The sequence below is a fragment of the Schistocerca nitens genome, chromosome 3 (genome assembly GCF_023898315.1).
Source record: "Schistocerca nitens isolate TAMUIC-IGC-003100 chromosome 3, iqSchNite1.1, whole genome shotgun sequence".
In the NCBI taxonomy this organism is placed as follows: Eukaryota; Metazoa; Arthropoda; class Insecta; order Orthoptera; family Acrididae; genus Schistocerca; species Schistocerca nitens.
This window is the reverse complement of record NC_064616.1, coordinates 277,239,267-277,252,785: the sequence shown is the minus strand read 5'-3', so window position 1 is coordinate 277,252,785 and position 13,519 is coordinate 277,239,267. Positions and strand designations below refer to the sequence as shown.

Below are 13,519 nucleotides of genomic sequence, written 5' to 3'. Positions count from 1 at the left end.
ACACACACACACAACGATGGTAAACATCGAAACCGCCTCAGATAATGGTCCTTCGAATGGTCGACGCAGGAGAAATACATACCGCCCAAAAAAGCAGAAATGGTCAAGATTTATGGCTTTCTGCCAGATTTATGATGCGACACCGTGTGCTGCAGGCATTTTGATGCAGATGATAACTTCATTTCCACTCCCGCCCGTGACTAGGATTGTCATTTACTTTATTCATGCTACAAAAAAAAAAAAAAGGGGGGGGATGGGGGATGGCCTTTACGTTGATTTTATGCTTTCCAAATTGTTTTTGCTGTCTCGATACTTTTATTATTCCTAGGACGGCACAATTGTACGAATGAAGATTGTTTGTTTGCCCTTCCTTCCTGTTACTTACTGTCTCGATACTTTTCTTATCCCTAGGACAGCACAATTGTACGAATAAAGATTGTTTGTTTACCCTTCCTTCCTGTTACCAAAAAAATAAATGGTAGAGCACTAAGAAACAAAAAAACAAAAAAGTAGAAAAATAAAAAGCAAGCAGGAAGAGGCGGGTTCGAGTCCCGGCCGCAGCACAATTTTTGATAAAAAAAAAGCGGTTCCAGGCGCTTCAGTTCGGAACCGTGCTGTTGCTACGGTCGCAGGTTTGAATCCTGTGTCGGGCACGGATGTGTGTGATGTCCTTAGGTTAGTTAGGTTTAAGTAGTTATAATTCTAGAGAACTGATGACCTCAGATGTTAAGTCCCATAGTGCTTAGAGCCATTTGAACCATTTTTTGGTCTCCTAGTCGTGCACTGAAACCTGTACGTCAACATGGCGTGAGATCAGCATGACAGTAGCTCCATGAAGTGCTGGCACCGCAACACGTCGCAGTTGAAGGAACAGAAAGAGACTATGTATGCCAACAAGCGTGCAGTCACGCTGCACTGTGGTGGTGTTCTTCCTTACAATATGGACCGTAGATTACATCTGGAGGAATCATCAGGAAACTGGAAAAGGAAGAAGTGTGACGAGCGTAGCTTAAGGATTTGGTATTGCTCACTGCTCCACGTGCATGGGGAGCGTTCCGAACAGACAATATAAAAAATAAGTGAAAATGCCCAAGCATGTTACCAGGGGTCTTCCAATCGAGCATAGAAAGTTGATGTCATATGGTGTGAGGTTAGCGTGACTACAGTGCCAAATGGAGCTGTCTCCATAACAGAAGACAGTTGAAGGAACGGGAAAAGCCAGTGTGTGTCAATCAGCAATCAGTTACAGTGCGCTGTATTGGTGTTCTTTATTACAACACGGAGTGGAGACATTTTCACATGGGAACAATCAACGGGAAACTGGAACATGGACGAAATATGGCGAGTCCACCCTACAGAACTGTTTGACATGCATAGGCATTTCGAACCACAGGCACTAGAAGAAGAAGAGTAGGTGGTTGACCACGGTCTATTACAGTACACGCTGACCGTTAGACTGTGCAACTTGCAAGAAGAGATGTACGTCAAACTGTGGGTTCAGTTGCAACCACATTTAACAGGACTGCAAGACACACGATATCATGTTCCACAGTGGCACTGCGATTGCAAGGGGGTGATATCTTTGCCTGACGACCAGTACGCTGTGTTCCGTTGACACCCGAACATTATGGTCAAGGGTGCCAAGAGTACAGGAGCTGGACCGATGAGGAATGTGGTCGCGTGCTCCTCTCAGATGAGGGCAGATCCAGTATAAGTAGTGATTCTGGATGTACCCCCGTACAGCAGGAGGTGTAAACACGTAATGCCCCTATGGTCATTGTAGAAGAAGATAGTTTTAGTGTGTGAGGTAATGGGCGACTTGTGGTGCCCTGAAAATATTCTAAGTTTAGAGTTGGCGGCCACCGCTGGGGTCGCTCAGCAAGCCACGGCTCGTTACCAACCGAATGATGCCGCACAATGTCCGGGCCATGTGGTCCATCAGCCGCGTGGCTGGGAATTCCCTGGCGACGCTGTGTCGATGTAGGAGACATACAGAGAGTGCCAAAGATGGCGGACTTTGTGAAACCTTAATGGCAGATATTTCCCAGTTCGTATTGACATTAATAGTAGTCAGATGAATCGTGATACCTTAAAAAGAAACATGTACATTACCATTATTTGCACGACGATTCTGATGGTGTAATCAGATTTTCAATATCAATATTGTAGGGTATTGTATGTTAACTGGGGGCCTAGAAACGACGGAGAGGCTCCGTCCCCGCCGCAGGCGCAGTGGTCCACAACCCCACGGCGACTACCGCAGTCCACTTCACCCCTCCGTCGCCCCACACCGAACCCAGGGTTATTGTGCGGTTCGGCCCCCGGTGGACCACTCAGGGAATGTCTCACACCAGAAGAGTGTAACCCCTATGTTTGCGTGGTAGAGCAATGGTGGTGTATGCGTACGTGGAGAACTTGTTTGCGCAGCAATCGCCGACATAGTGTAACTGAGGCGGAATAAGGGGAACCAGCCCGCATTCGCCGAGGCCGATGGAAAACCGCCTAAAAACCATCCACAGACTGGCCGGTTCACCGGACCTCGACACAAATCCGCCGGACGGATTCCTGCCGGCGACCAGGCACTCCTTCTCGCCCGGAAAGCCGTGCGTTAGACCGCACGGCCAACCGGGCGGGCGAATATCTGTATTAGTTTAAAGTTTAGTATCTGACTAAATTATACAAGTAACACCCAGCAACGAATTTCCGAAATCTAAACGGTTCATCCGATTTTGTCGACCGATGTGTCTTTAGAAAGCTGTTAGTGTAAGCCTGAATTGGTATAAATTAGAGGCATCCAACTTGAATAGTACATCAGTTATTGGAGGTCAAAGTGGCCGATTACTATCGATCGTGTCAGGCCATTAGTACTCCACAGTTACACGAAAAAACGGCAGCAGCATGCTTATAAATATATTTATTCATCGATGTCTTTGTTTATATCCGAAATATACTATTCATGAAGATATTGGTCAATTATTTACTGTGTTTTAGAAAGCACAGAGACATTAGGCTACTGGCTTACTGCTGTTCTATTCCTTTGATACATGTTTATTTAATTTGTTTATGGTTCAAATGGCTCTGAGCACTATGCGACTTAATTTCTGAGGTCATCAGTCGCCTAGAACTTAGAACTAATTAAACCTAACCAACCTAAGGACATCACACACATCCATGCCCGAGGCAGGATTCGAACCTGCGACCGTAGCGGTCACGCGGTTCCAGACTGAAGCGCCTAGAACCGCTCGGCAGTCCGGCCGGCCACACTCGCATAGGACGGAGAGTTCTGGACAGTGCAGGAGAGGACACAAGGGAGTCCTGGACAGTATGCCATGACGGATGCACAGTCGCGGGAAAGACTTGGAGAATGGAACAGTTTTGCACGTGGTGCGAGAGATAAAAATACTTCGTAGTGCCGACTTGTTCACTTGTGAGATTTCCGTGGCTTCCGCACTGAAGACGTAGTATGCGTTTGGAAGTGAATATCGCACGAGTTACGATGTTGTTCATAACTAATTACGTGAAGTATGCATCTATTGTTTCCCTGTTATTCAACTTATATTTTATTTAATTGCTAGACCATCGACACTGATAAGTGTTTTACAGAAATAAAGGGCATTCTTAAAGGTACTTCTGCTATCGTACTCATCATTTAAAGTCGTTAAAATAGTGCCTGCAGATTTTGTTTAATTGCAATATTTCATTTATAAATTTCTATATAACACTCAAAATTTGCAATTGCCGAGTGATAGGAACCTTAGACCATTCGATTCATGTGTATATTCACATTGTATACTGTAGACTCAGCAGTATTTGGCTTGTAATGCGGCAACTACACTGCTGGCCACCGTAAATGCAACACCAAGAAAGACAAGACGTAGCACAACAAGATTTATTTTGTGGATAACATGTTGACCAAGTATCAAATGATTACGTTTACAGACGTCTGTGACATGTGGTTACTGCCAGAATCAGTAGCCAGAGTAGCCGCCATTGTTGGAGATCACCGCTGCCACACGTCTCGGCATTGAGTCAAAGAAACGTTGGATGTGTTCCTGGGGTACAGTAGCCCAAGCAGCTTCCACACGTTGCCAAAGATCATCTGGTGTGGCAGCTGGGGATGTAATCTGGGTCACTCGTTGAGCAACCATGGACCACGTGTTTTCTATCGGCGAAAGATCCGGAGAGCGAGCCGGCCAGGGAAGCAATTCAATCTGGTTATTGACGAAAAACCTTTGGACAATGCGTGCCACGTGTGGTCGCGCATTATCCTGTTGAAATATGGCTGTGGCCGAGCCCTGAAGGTAAGGAAGGACAACTGGCTCCAGCACCTCGGATATGTAGCGCTGGCTATTTAAAGTACCGGCAATGCGTACTAGAGGCGTGCGAGAGTAATATCCAATACCGCCCCATACCATAATACCCGGTGCAAGACCAGTGTGGCGGTGCATAATGCAGCTGTCCAGCATCCTCTCTCCACGGTGTCTCCACACTCGAATCCGACCATCGTGGTGCTGCAGACAGAAGCGTGCCTCTTCAGTAAAGACAACGTCATTCCATTCTGCCGTCCACATCCGTCTGTCATCACACCATTGGCGACGGAGACGTCTGTGGTTCTGCGTCAATGGTAGACGAAGCAATGGACGTCTTGCGGACAGACCACTCTGCTGTAAACGGCGTCGAATGGTACGCGCAGACACTGGATGATGCGTTACAGACGCAATGTGCTGTGCTATGGTTCGGGATGTCACTGAGCGATCCGTCACTGCCATGCGCACAATTTGCCTATCAACACGTTCAGTGGTGCACCGAGGTGAATGCGATCGACCACGTCGGTCCGTCGTACCCTCCTGCATCCAACGGTCACATATCCGCATTACAGTTGTTTGGTTTCGTCCAACACGACTAGCGATTTCTGTGTATGATAATCCACATCTCGGTAAGCCACTATCCTTCTTCTGTCGAACTCGGATACTTGATCAAAAGATGTTCGCTGTTGTCTACGAGTCATAACTGATCGTCTTGTGAAACAACCACAAGGTAAACACACGTGCCGAACGTACACTCGTCGAAATCGCCAAGCCTTAAATGGCGCTATGAGGTGGCGCCACAGGCGCGCGTGATGTGCGTCTGCGGTGAAATTCTAATCAGTTGCATATCTCATCGCTGCAAACCCATGGTGTAAATTTCACGTGATTTGGATGCTTCCTTCAGGGTGTTGCATTTTCGGTGGCCAGCAGTGTATGTAGCCCAGCTCCTAGACAACGAAACCAGCCAAAACTTTTAATATTTCAGCTTTGAGTCAGAGGGTACGTAGCTGAGGGCCAGACCACATCATTTTATTCACATTTGAAAGCCCGCAAGTGGTCAAACGTTGTGGTGTGGGGACGCATACTGTTGCATGGATGTACTCAATTTAAAATCTTAGAACACCGTACACTTACCTGTCAACGTTATTCTGATACTACACTACCTCCCCATGTGCGTTTTTAAGGATGATATAGGCTACAATTTCCTTTTTATGGATGACATAGCGCGACCGAATGAACAGAGCAGGTCTAGGAGCTCTTGGAACGAGAGTATATTAGACGGATGACTGCCCTGCCTCTTCCCCCGACTTACATATCATCTAGCACGAGTGAGATGCCCGGGTTCCCGGGTTCGATTCCCGGCGGGGTCAGGGATTTTCTCTGCCTCGTGATGACTGGGTGTTGTGTGATGTCCTTAGGCTAGTTAGGTTTAAGTAGTTCTAAGTTCTAGGGGACTTATGACCATAGATGTTGAGTCCCATAGTGCTCAGAGCCATTTGAACCATTTTTGAGTGAGATGCGTTGGGAGACGTATTGTCGCACGTCAACATGCAATAACGACTATCCAAAAGCTGTCAAACGCACTGTTGGAGGGACGAAACGTCCTACCAAAATAACTCCTAACCAACCTTGTGGCCAGCATAGGATCGCATTGCAGAGCATGAACAACTGTCTGTAGTGGTCACACACCATATTGAAAACGATGTCCCGCGTTCTGTATTTTCTATGGGACCATCATAAACAGGGTGACTTCTTTGCAAGAACGCAAAATACGGGAGGCGATCGAAATTATTAAGCAGCCTGACAACATCAACAGAGATGATTGCTAAAAACTCCCGGCGTCCTGGCTGCCGGCCATCCCAGTCCAACGGGTCGCGAGCGGTCGCGGGGCAAAAGCTACACGGGACACGGACGTATCTGCGCAAACAGCTGTAGAGCATGTCAGTGCACTTCCACGCACACCAGGAGCAAAACTTGCCTACCAGAAGCAGAACGCTGATTGGCGGACAGCTACCAATCGTTGACGAGATGGACATCCACGAATAGCGTTTTTCCTTCCATCTTCCCTTACGTCATAAATAGCCAATCATATCATAGAGCTAATTAAAAGTTTTACAACAGTGATGTCAGACATCGATAGTCTGTAATAAATAGAAGCACCTATCCCCATGCAAAATCAGTCGTGCCCAGAGGAAGGCCGTTGCAATTCGGCCGAAACGTCGGTTTTAGTTTATTATTGTTGTTAGTTTTTAGCACTGACGCGGCATAATATCCAGAAGAATTTTAATCACTATGACACCGGCCGCGGAAGCCTACGTTCTTATATTCTGTGATTATTGTTTATAAAAGGAAATATTTCTGTTCGTATCATTGTGTATTTCTTTCAGTTACATTCTGTACTGAACTACACTGTACTGTACCAGTGCTTTAAATGTATGGATCAAGTTTCATCGAGCTATGTTACTTGGCAGCGAAATATCACGCGAAAGCTAATTTCGTCCCTTAGTTTTTCACATCAGTGTGCTTTAGTCGTTCCGAATATCTACTGATGTCAATCACTGCCACCTGGCTAGTATCAGGTTCCAACGGTTCTTCGTTTCTGATGATTCTGTTATCAATTCTGAGATCTTAAATACGATGGTGGTGCCCGAGATGGAAACAGTTAATGAAAGCAAGATCTGTAACGTCGAAAACTTAGAACCTTGTGCTTACGTATCGAGGAAAGATGCAAGTAAGCGAGTGAAGCACGCCATATCTATGGCTTGGTTTTTGGAGCATTACAAGGCTCTGTCGGAATACCAGAGCGAACAGTCTGTATAGGAATTTTAACTACATATGCTTCATTTGATTTCCATCATACGGCCATTATAAAACGACTTTGCGGGAAGCTATTTCTAAAGCTCATCATCGGCGTAACTCTTGTGAGTGTCTGTAAATTTAATTTTAGAAACTCTGTGCCCCGAAGTCACGTTAAAGAGGTCGCAGTCGATCGACTACCAGACAGCTGTGTCCAAACCTATCTACCAAACACTCCAGTAGGAAATGCCCAGTCGTGTCGCGTGCCTTGTTAGTATAGCGCGGACATTATGTGTTGTGGTTACGTACCATACTGGTAGAGGCCGGCCTTGAACTGCCTCGTTTACAACACTGACGATCTCAGCAAGCATTTCCGCATTACCGAATGGTGTGCAGACGCACAAATCACTTGTGTATATAACCAGCCCAGCAAGATTGACGCGTGGCTCATACCCTCCCCCCCTTCCGATTGCCCCCCCCCCCCCCCCACACACACACACACACGACTTCGTCCCCCATTCCCATCGCTTCTCTTCAGGCGATCAACGTTCTCGTATGTTTACAAGTTTGCTACCGACTGCCATGTCAAAGAGTCTGCAATGTGCCAGGAGTCCCACACTAGTCAGACTTGCGTGAGCGTCGAAATGGAAACATTGTACGAGGCGCCACGAACTCTTCATACGGCTGAATTTTGTAATGCAGGCCTTGGCTCTGGAGTACTGTGGATGTTACCCAACGGTTCAGCAGCCCATTCGTAGCTGTCGTAGGTAGGTAGGGTGCTCACTGTCGAGTGGCAGAGGAGGTAGCTACTATGGTCTATGAAACCATTGAAGGTGAGCATGTTCCTTCACATACAGCCGGCCGCGGTGGTCATGCGGTTCTAGGCGCTGTAGTCCGGAACCGCGCATGCTACGGTCGCAGGTACGAATCCTGCCACGGGCATGGATGTGTGTCATGTTCTTTGGTTAGTTAGGCTTAAGTAGTTCTAAGTTCTAGGGGACTGATGACCTCAGATGTTTAAGTCCCATAGCGCTCAGAGCCATTTGAACCTCCACAGACAAAGAATTAGAGGGAGGTTGGATAGAATCAGAAAGCGGATTGTATCGTACAAATTCTGTTTCTAATCTCTAGCGCATGTGACAGCACTACCCGCGCCGATTCGTTGTGAACGATGGAGGATAAAGATGATTCATGCGATTCTGAATCAAATAAACAATTCGTTATGGAGTGCAACAAGTTATCTCTTGCTAGTAAGTATTTTGGTGCACGAACTTAGCTCTGGAGTACCAACTATTTGATCAGGCGAACGTCCGCGACTGATGAACATACACTTATTAGCCAGAACATTATGACCACTTACCTAACAGCTGGTATGTCCACCTTTCGCACTGATAGCAGCGGCGACGCATCGTGGCATGGAAGCAATGAGGCCTTGGTAGGTTGCTGGATGGGAGTTGGCACACATCTACACACAAGTCACATACGAGGTGCGACAATAAAGTAATGAGACTGATTTTCTTTGCAAGATGTGACAACCCTGCAGGCTTGCGTAGGCACAATATCTTTGACCTTGGTCTATAAGCTGCTTCTAGGACAAGCGACACATCGATGCAACTGCTCAGTCGTGAGTTGTGCTGTAATAAGTTAATAGGTGTTTGTGTCTCTCGTCACGGAAATGGAAACGCATAATATTGCGCAATAGTATGCCATTTCTTTTTGCGTTAAAGTGGGTGAAAACACGACAACTTACAGTAGGCTCCAGAAGGCTTTTGGAGAGGAGGTTATATCAAGAGCTCAAGTTTTTCTTTGGCATAAAATGTTTAGTGAAGGCAGAACGAATGTTGAAGATGAAGACCGCAGTGGACGACCATCAACCAAGGGAATTGCTCATAAAGAGTGGGTGCCTCCTGGACAAACAGTTAACTAATATTACTAAAAAGAAATTTTAGAAAGGCTTCGTAAAAGAGTTCTTTGTGTCCGTGCCAGCATTGCTGTTAATTGGATTCTGCATCACGATAATGCGCCATCCCATACTGCACTATCAGTACAGCAATTTTTAACCTCAAAACAAATTTCAGTACTACCACAGCCACTTTATTCACCAGATATCGCTCTGTGTGACTTTTTTCTATTTCGAAGATTCAAAACGGCAGTCAACGGACACCATTTTGAAACAACACAAGATGTCGAAAAAGCTGTGACGAGGGTCTTGGAAGATATTACAGAAGTTGAGTTCCAGAAATGTTACCATGAATGGCAGAAACGCTGGAAAAAGTGTGTGCAATGAGAAGGGAACTACTTTGAAGCAGACAACACTAAAATTGACTAAAACGGCAAACAACATTTTTTTTTCACGTCAGTCTCATTAATTTGTTGTCGCACCTCGCAATTCGAGTAAATCGTAAATTCCGTATTCCGTGGAGGACGGTGGGGGGGGGGGGGGGGGGGGGGAGGTGAGGTGTGAGCTCTGGCGCCATGTTCAATCACATCCCAGATGTTCAAAATGGTTCAAATGGCTCTGAGCACTATGGGACTTAACATTTGAGGTCATCAGTCCCCTAGAACGTAGAACTACTTAAACCTAACTAACCTAAGGACATCACACACATCCATGCCCGAGGCAGGATTCGAACCTGCGACCGTAGCGGTCGCGCGGTTCCGGACTGAGCGCCTAGAACTGCTAGACCACCGCGGCCGGCCAACCCCTTTTACTTCTGGCTCACTTTGATTACTTATGATGCTGTTGCTGTGTTAGAAAGGAAACCAAAGACAGTGATTTTTTGGCATCACACTTAGAAAATACAGCACGTCTTCGTAAGAGAAGTTACGCTAAGCTTGTCCGCCCCGTTCTGGAGTACTGCTACGGTGTGTGGGATCCGCATGAGATACGATTGACAGATGTCCTCAAAAGTTCAGAGAAGGGCACTTCGTCTTGTGTTATCGCGAAACAGGAGAGAGACTGCAACAGATGTGATATGCGAGTTGGGGTGGCAATCATTGCAACAAAGGCGTCTTTCGTTGCGGCAGGATCTTCTCATGAAATTTCAATCACCAACTTTCTCTTCCGGTTGTGAGAATATTTTGTTGGCGCCGACTCACATAACGAGAAATGATCGTAATAATAAGAAGAGATAAATTACAGCTCGCACGGAACGATTTAAGTGTTCGTTTTTCGGGCGTGCTTTTCGCGAGTGGAACAGCAGAGAAATATCTTGAACGTGGTCCACTGAACCCTCTGCCGGACAATTAACTGAGCATTTCAGAATAATCAGGTAGATGCAGACGTGTGGAGGCACCGTTCTGATTTATATTTTTACACTGATTTTCCCATTGTGTATATCAGTTTAATCACGACCAAACTTTTCATACTCAGACTTTGTTCTTGCTCTCAAAGGCGAGTCCATACATGATTATCGATCTTAACGGTTACTATCATTCTCTTCCCACCCTTTACTTCTCGTAATCTGATTGGTTAACTTTTACATATATTTGTGTATGCTATCAGTATCCGGTGTTTTAGTTGTATTTTTGTCTTTTTTCTTTTTATTGTTGTGTGTTCTATCATGTTGCCTTTTAGGCAATTTTCCTTAACTCTTGCGTTTGTATATTATGATTTTTAGTGTCTTAACGGTAATACAACCGCTTATTTAATATTGTTTACGTTTCCAGAATGAGATTTTCACTCTGCAGCGGAGTGTGCGCTGATATGAAACTTCCTGGCAGATTAAAACTGTGCACCCGACCGAGACTCGAACTCGGGACCTTTGCCTTTCGCGGGCAAGTGCTCTACCAACTGAGCTACCGAAGCACGACTCACGCCCGGTACCCACAGCTTTACTTCTGCCAGTGCCTCGTCTCCTACCTTCCAAACTTTACAGAAGCTCTCCTGCGAACCTTGCAGAACTAGCACTCCTGAAAGAAAGGATATTGCGGAGACATGGCTTAGCCACAGCCTGGGGGATGTTTCCAGAATGAGATTTTCACTCTGCAGCGGAGTGTGCGCTGATATGAAACTTCCTGGCAGATTAAAACTGTGTGCCCGACCGAGACTCGAACTCGGGACTCGAGTCTCGGTCGGGCACACAGTTTTAATCTGCCAGGAAGTTTCATTGTTTATGTTATTTCGTTTTAACCACTCTCTTGCTGCAGTAATCCTTTTGTACTCGAATTATAGTGTTTACATCTACTACATGTACGCTTAGCTTCTTTACTCGCTTCCTCAAGCCCTAGTTTACAGCCCTTTTATTTCTCGCTTACTTTTATTACATCTGGTGTTGTGTTGTTACACTGTGCTGTGCACGCAGGCCTAGTAGAACACATTCTTATGCGATCAGAAAGGTCCCTGTTTACAACGTCCCACTTCACTACCAAACGTCATTTTATTAATTCATTTACCATGCAGCGACCCACAAAGATACACAACAGAATGTTCACGACGCGCTGCCACTAATACATTTCTAGTTGAAATTCCTGACAGTGTGTTCAGTCCGCTAGACAGTTTCCCGTGGTATTAATCCTATTATCGTATTGGTATATTAGCTATATTCTTTTCCACGAATCCACAGCACCACGACTCAGAATGAAGTACTACAACGTGAGCAGTTGTAACACTGCTTCTCTATGACCGAGTGTTAGCGGTTAGTGACTGCTTACCTCTGTCCTTCAACAACTGCATATTATTACACCCGCTGTCACATAAGTATGTTATCATTTGACATACTGGGACAGATAACGGCCTTACCTCAATGTCACAAGAGAAGGGCTTCCAGTGTCAGGTTACACACTTGGGCGACATATAATTCAGGTCACCACCCACTCTCCTCCCTCCACCCCGTCTGAGGAGATACTGGCAATTGATGAAGGTCACCCATGACAAACATCCCTCTTCACCCCCCCCCCCCCCCACAGCCTGGACCACCAGGAGGATTAGACCAATAGGAGTCGTGTTCTCCCTTCTCCTCACCTTTATTGAATTATTGAATTATGAATCCAACTGCCCCCCTTATTCGAGGTCTGATCTTCATAGTGAAAGGATGAAGCACCAGCAGGGGCCCCCAGGCATAAGAAGAATAAGACTGTTATATTTTAAAGTAAGTACCTGTTAATATTATCATTAATAATATTGCTATTAATAAATATATATTGCATTGTAATTACGATTTGTTATTTTGTTTATTTCAGCAGTGGACCACATTCCTGAATTGGTAGTTACAGAACTGCTGGATGAGGACACTTACATACGGTTGTCTGTGCTACTAGAGCAGCTACCCTCAAATGGTCTTTCTGATTCATCGGACTTAATGTCGTTCGACTACAATGCATCACTGCCAAAGCCAATTCCATTGGAACTACCTTAGCTCGCAGAGCTGCAGGCAAGTCCCCCAAGAATGCTATCTTTCGCCAACACAACGTTACTGCGAGTAGATCGAAACGCGTAAATGTAGGCTTCGCAACGAATAGTGACTTTTCCATGGTGATTGAAAATGTAAACACACACCACATTAATGCCAAACTTCATTTTTCATGGTACGAATATCTGTGCAGTATGATGGGACATACAGAATAAAATGGTGATAAAATATGATCCATCCCCTACTCCTACAGACATTTAAATGATATGTAAGGCGAGACAGTACTAGAATTAACTTCATGGAGCACCAATGTATACTTAAAACATTCATGTGTTGTGAATTTAGATGATCTGTATTCCACATTATCAAGCGCCACACGAAGATTCTGCCACTGTCACTAATATCTAAGAGTGGTATACTATGACTGTTTACTGCTTCAGCAAAAATAGAGGTACTATGTACTAATTAGAACAGTGCATCTATGCCTCTGTTCCCCCTGTACCGAAATGTGTAAGCGCAGAAACTCTCAAATCTGTAGGGGCTGAATTCGCTGACAGAATTTCTATGTTGGTAACGCGTCCTATTGTTCTGAATGTGACAAATGCGCAATATAGGGCTTACAGAACGCAGAATTTTAAAAAATTCTGGGCTGCCAGTATGCAATGAAATCCGTGTGTACAAAAATGTACAAAGCACAATATATTTCCTACAAAATGTTGCTATTTCACACTCCTCATGTCCTATGCAGATACCGGTGAAAAACACAAAGCAGCGAGGCGCCGCTTCCACTGACAACGACAATAAAGCTACCACCGCCGCCTCCGCTGTCGCCGCCACCTCATCCTCCAATGCTGTGTCCCATTTTGTCAAACATATGTGGATGAGCGTCCGATACGGATGTACGTTGAGAGCCGCAGGCGTGCGTCATACTGGGGACCTGGTAAGTAGCCACACACAGTGCACACAGCTTCATAATGGATGGATGGACAAAGGGGTCGAGTGAGACACAGTCAATTTGTCACTAATATACGAAATAAGAGACGATAAAAGATGTAACGACTACGG

At 45.5% G+C, this 13,519-nt stretch overlaps 1 non-coding gene across 1 annotated transcript; it reads right to left on the bottom strand.

Annotated features, from left to right (window-relative positions):
• Nucleotides 1-10,836: 10,836 nt before the first annotated feature.
• Trnas-cga (transfer RNA serine (anticodon CGA)) lies at nt 10,837-10,911 on the bottom strand. Its single transcript has one exon. It is a non-coding gene; the product is annotated as a tRNA-Ser (tRNA).
• Between the last annotated feature and the right edge of the window lie 2,608 nt (nt 10,912-13,519).